The sequence below is a fragment of the Nematolebias whitei genome, chromosome 2 (genome assembly GCF_014905685.2).
Source record: "Nematolebias whitei isolate Nwh7 chromosome 2, NemWhi1, whole genome shotgun sequence".
Taxonomy (NCBI): Eukaryota; Metazoa; Chordata; class Actinopteri; order Cyprinodontiformes; family Rivulidae; genus Nematolebias; species Nematolebias whitei.
The window spans coordinates 8,742,904-8,749,461 of record NC_056499.1 but is presented as its reverse complement, the minus strand read 5'-3'; positions in this window follow the sequence as shown (position 1 = coordinate 8,749,461).

Sequence of the window (6,558 nt, the reverse complement as noted above, 5' to 3'; positions counted from 1 at the left end):
ATCTGTTTAGGATGCCTCCTGGACGCCTCCCTGGTGAGGTGTTCCGGACACGTCCCACCGGAAGGAGGCCCAGAGGAAAACCCAGGACATGCTGGAGGGACTATATTTCTCGGCTGGCCTGGGAACGCCTCGGGATTCCCCCGGAAGAGCTGGCCCAAGTGGCTGGGGAGAGGGAAGTCTGGGCCTTCCTACTTAGGCTGCTACCCCCGCGACCCGACCCCGGATAAGCGGAAGAAAATGGATGGATGGATGGATGGATGGTTTTATTTCCTATTTCACATTAAAATATATAAACACTTTACCTGCTTGCTTTCTTATCTCCTTACACTGTGACAACTAGTTTCAGCCCTCATATTTATTTCTGAGCGCTAAAGTGAACTTTTTTTTTCAATATCAGGGAAGTTTTGCAAAATTAGGGCCAACAGAGGGGGAAAAATATTGTTTTATCCTGAAATATTTTAAAGAAGTTCTTGCATTTTAAACAACTCTTCTCAGTAAATCACATTTTCCAAAACACACGATGAATATTTTAGGTTCAGGTGTGAAACATCCTTTTGTAGAAAGACATGAATGAATATTTTTGGAGCATTTCGAGTGAAGTTTTGTGTTTACCTCCGCTGACACAACTTGACATTAGGTCAAAATTACTGGTTTGCAGATAATAACCAATATTATTTTTAGTTTTGCTTGTCAGAACTTGACACAGTTACAAACATATACAATAAAGCTGTTTATAAAGCTGCTCTTCAATTTTATCGTAACAACAAAACGATTTGTTCCTCACGTCCATAATTAGAAACACCTAATGCTAACTTTTCATATAAAAAGAGCAAAAACAGTGATTCAACACGAGCTAGCTTTAATAACCAAAACCTCTGCTGTACGACAGTCTTTCACATCACTGTGTACGAACCAAAGCCCATTCTTTTTTACAACACCACATTAGTATTTTTCAAATCAGTTTTTATAAAGAGCTCTTTGAAGGTGCAGCCACATTTAAAACAGACAGGAATTATGGACCGTGACTGAGCAGCTGCAGCGCCTTTTTATTCACAGTTTTTCAGCATTTCTCTTGTAAATGTGCTGAGCTTCCTGCTGTCTTTGTTCTGGTGCATGACCCAGTTTCAGGCAATTCTTGTTGCTGTCCTATAGCCTCACATGAAACTACATAGAAGACGGTGTTCTCACCAGTCCACTGGTGGAGTGGACAGTTAGTACCAGCTGCCGATGTCCTGCGTTTGGGTTTTATTTGGCGCTGCCTCCATTTTGACTTTGGCTATCCAAATGGTGAAGTTAAGAAGTATCTTACTTTGTTTGCTCGTTCCTTTTCAAAGTGACAAAAGGTTGAAAAGACTGTACGGTAAGTGTGGACCATTTACCGTTCAGGCTCAGCTTTTACAAAAAAAACCATCACACTGTGTTCGTCTTAAAGAACGAAGATTTCTTAGTAGTCCTTTCAATTACTTGCTAGTTTTTTTTAAAACTATGTATAAGAAGTTGAGCTGCATTTAATGTGTAACTCTTGAGATTCGGTCATTTTCCTCAGAATTACACGTTCTTTAAGTTGAACTTTGTGCCTCCTGTTAAAGTTGACAGGTTATACAAAGAGTATGTTATTTCTCCATGCAACCAGCTTGACTGGCTGCTTAGGAACTTTTCATTGCACAGATAAGGCAGAAGTAAATTCAGATTTTTAGCGTTTCACTTTGTGAAGTAATTCAGAGTTACACAAAGTTTATTTTTTTACTTGCCTACGGTAAGTGACAAAGCAGCACCAGCAAAGCGTGGTGGTGAGCAGGATGCCTCGCTGTGTGAGTGGGCGTATAATAAACCAGTTAGTCAGACAAACCTCCAGAGACCACAGAGGCCAGGTCAATCTGATCTCAGCATATGAATAACATGCCAAGTCATGTCTGAGTCATGACAAAACAATGAGCATGTTGTGATTGTTACTCTGCGCCACTGTGAACAAATGAGACCTCACAGCCTGGTGTCTTTTTTTAAAAACAGTGTAGTTGTGACAGCACACACACAAACATTGATTTCTTTTTCATTTCACGTTAAAATGACAGGATAACACCGTGAGCGAAACAGTGACATGAGGTAATACATGTTGAAGGAAACAACATCAAGAACCTCGAACAAAACAAAATGGTGCAAATAAGAAATGCACATTCCTCCTCTTAACCCCTGAGAGAATGATGCAGTCAGCTTTGACGATGGGAACACTGGGCTCAGGAGATCCCAGTAATTTGAAGCAGCCACTCCCTCTGGGCATCAGAAGGCGGAGCCAAAGAGAGTCATCCCAGAAGTCAAGGTAAGATCGTCACACACAAATAATAATAAAAATACATGCAAAAAGCTTAATATGTACGTAATTGGCATGTGAAAGTGTGCAATAATGTGTTGTTTTTACACATTAACTTTAGAAAATGGTCAGCAGACTTTTCTAAATATGTATTTTTTTCTTATTATGAGAAGTTGTACCATATTTGGTTAATTCAGTGACATATTTTTTTAATTTAATGCTAATGGTCCAATGATTTGTACCTACTTAATGCTGTTCAGGGTCACAAGGAGTTGGTGGCTAACCACACTGTCAATGAACTAGAGGTAGGGGGTGGGGGGTTACATCTTGGACGGGTCACCAGTTCACCTGAGGACCATCCCAGACACTCACCCCCCACCCCCCCCCCACACACACACACACATACACACACTTATCTATGGTCAGAGTTGCTAATTAACTTCACATTTTCCAGAAGATCTTGGAGTGGTGGCGCAGAGGTTAGAGAAGGTGAGCCTGTGATCGGAAGGTCGTCGGCTCGACTCCCTGGATCGACAACATCAAAATGTGTGTGGAAAAGGTGAAACACACACACCTGCAAGGGCCTTAACCCCCACCATCTGCTCCCAAACAGGTCTCTCTTGAAAACGAGACCTCATGACTCAATGAGACTATATAAAGGTTAAATAAAATAAAAATAAGAAAGTAGTTGGAGAAAGTCAGTTTTCATAATTCCTGACCATTGCTGCTCAGTTTCTTAATGATCATAGTTGTTGTTGTTGTGTTTTTTTAGTTTCGTCTTGCCTTTAAAGAATTAAGCTTAAGTGCTAATGTTTTCATGCTGCTTTTCAATGCTGTATTAAAATTCTCAACATTTACTCTCTTAACCAATGGAAGACCCCCCCCCCCCACACACACACACAAAATGGGGTTTTTAATGGGAAAAATCACAATTTCAATTTTCAAGTAGTGTTAGTGCAGCATTTATATATTCAAAAAGTGTTATAAAAGAGCAGTAAAAGCATATACTTTTAAATGTTTAGGTTTTTACTGTGCTTTTGAAACAATTACAATAATAATAATTTGTAATGTACTTTTTAAATTGGGTCTAAAAGTTCTTGTTCAGTAGAATGAACCGTGAACCTGACTGTGGATGGGAAGCTTCAGCCGATGCTTCTTTAACTCAAAGAATAGACGTAATAAAAGTCTTTGAGGTTAAGATGTTTAAAAATGGGATATACTTTGATTTTAAATAATTTGTCTTCATGTGATCAGTAATCTTAGACTTGTACAAGGCAATGTATAAAAACTAAAATGAATCCAAAAACATTTACATTTTTTCAAGCACTTTAACAAAACGTGAATCATTTGATCCACAAAACACAAGAAAGCAGGACTTTTATATTTTTTAGTAAAATCTTTATTACCATTGCAGTATTTTTTTGTATACAAGAATGTGTAACAAAAGCCAAATAAGCAGTCCATTTTAGTCTTTTAAAAAATGGTAAGGCATGTCTGCTTGAACAACCACCGACTCGAATCCCCCACATCACTTTGAAACAGCGTGCACGGACAGCTCCGAACGTCTCCGTGCGCTCCGCAGTCCCTGGAATTGTCAAATCACAACAGTACCACACTCACAGCATAAGTTTCAGCAAAAAGGTGCGGCAAATAATTCACATTAAAATGGAGAAGACCTTGCATAACACATACGGCTCTAAACATTTAGTAAAAAATAGGATTTTACTTTATTATTTTGTTTATATTTTTTAAAAGTCCAATATAACAAAGGAGGCAAACAAAGTGATTAAAAATGGATCACAGGCAAATGAATTGAAGCACCGCCTCATCTCCATTAATGACTCTGATCAGGGTTTGTGAGGAACACAGAGTGATTTGAGAAACGGCAAAGGTTTTTATCCATGTTTTTAGAAGAAACAACTGTTACCAGACAAGAGCTTTTTGGAAAACACAAGAAAAACAACTTTTCTCAATCCGGTTTGCTTGTTGTGTTTCAGCAACACCAGCAAAGCCCTGCATTATCGTCACTCATCCACAGCTCTGATGCGATCGCAGACCTCTCAGAGGCAGTAATAGGTGTATTCGACCTTTGTATGTCTGCAGATGCTTACTGTGGTTTTGACACGGTGAGAAAACACAGTTGTTAGGCCTCAGTGAGGAGGCACTATCTCTAACGCTCAAATAATGCCGATATCTGAGGCTCCGCTGCGACGTGCTGCCTTATTATCAGGACTTCTGCCTCACGTCAGAAGAATCTGCCTCCGCTGTGGTGTTTAATACTTAAAACCTGAATTTCAGCAGATGTTTCAAACTATAATCCCATTAAATTGCACTTCTAATGTTTTGCTCACACTATAAATGATTTAATTTGATGTTTCTAAAGGCTTCAAAGAGCAGGCACCATCTCAACACAATTTTACTACTTTCTGCTTAAATCCCATTTCAGGGAGCATCACATCCAACGTTACCACCAAATTTGAAATAAATAAATAAAATCTCACAGGAAGTTTAGTTCTTTTTGAGCTTTCCGTAAAGCGCAGTTTTTAAAACGTGTGATTTTCTCACACGATTACGTGCAGATCACCTGACAATGTCTGCTTCTGAATTTTTGCTTATTGTTTTATCACAATTTATTTAAACATGTTAATAAACCTACGTTGCCATCATTTCATCTTTTGTGCTTGTGTGGTCAGAATGAAAAGTAGAAATAAGTGAATATGAGCAACCAAATTTAGCCTATTGAGTCTAAACATTAAATATCTGGTACTTCCTGGAATTATTAATTACAGGGAAAGTTCAGTCAATTTTGAAGAGATGTTTGTCCAATGTTTTATAATAGTTTACTTTTTTTTAAATATTTGACATCAGTCACAGAACTCAGATTTTTGAGAAAAATGCAGAAATCTTTGCACAGGCTAGGCTAATATCTAGCGAAAGAAAGGATAGTTTTAAAAAAAAATTATTTCCTGGATCAAAAAACTACTTTTGTTTTTAAATGACATGTGAAAGTTCACCACAATAATTAACCTCTACATTGTTGCATGACACCATTTTCTTAGTTTGTTGCTGTTTTCTAAATTTAAACAACATCCAAATTACTAAGTGAGTGAAGGTGTGTTGAGAATAGACAGATGATCAGTTTACACTACAACCAGCCCCCTGGAGTATGACTTCACTACAGTTTTAAGCTCCGCCCCTCTTTGTAAAGAATGGGATGATTTCCTGATTAAAATATAAAAATACATTTCAGATAATTTTTTTTTCTTTTCAGCAGTTGTTCTTTGAGTCATACAACTTTTATTTATTTATTTATTTTTGTCATTTAGCCTTTATTTATCCAGGTTAGTCTCATTGAGCCGCGAGAACTCATTTTCAAGAGAGACCTGTTTAGGGAGCACATGGTGGGGTTAAGGGCCTTGCTCATGGGCCCAGAGTGGGGCGAATGAGGGTGGGGACGTGTGGGTGTTTCACCTACCCCACCCACAATTTTGATGTTGTCGGGGCCGGGGCGTGAACCGGCAATCTTCGGATCACAGGCCCACCTCTCTAACCTCTGCGCCACCACTCCCCCATTTAACTTTTTTATGTTTAAATATTAAATTTTAGATGAGTTTAGCTTCACAGCTCTACCCCTGTGGAAGGGAGCAGCCAAAACACAACAGCCTGAGTTACACTGTGATTGGCAGCATCCCAGTCTATGAACAAGTTGGGAGTGTGTCTAGGCGGGTCCTTAGTATTGAGGGAACAGCCCCAAATCCTGAGTTCACAGACTCAGGATCCAAAAATACAACATGGCAGCAACGAAAAGATGAGAGAAACAACGGGGAAAAGAGAAGATGCTTTGTCCATCTTTAACAAAGTCCATGAGACAGACTGTGTATATAACGGCGCAAAGATGGTGTAAAGGTAGGGCAGCAGACAGGACCAGAAAGTCACAGACTCAACTCCCTGCCGTGCCCACATGCTGTGGTGTCCTTGAGCAAGACACCCAATCCCTAATTGATCTCCGAGCGCTTACATAGGTGCTCATTGCTCCACCTGGGTGTAACTCAAGTGTGATGGTTAAATGCAGAGATCTAGGTTTGTCATTGTATAGAAACACACAATGACTCTATACACAGTGTGTGTGTGTGTGTGTATATATATATATATATATATATATATATACACATATGTATATATATATACATATGTATATATATACATATGTATACATATGTACATATACATGTATACACATGTATATATAT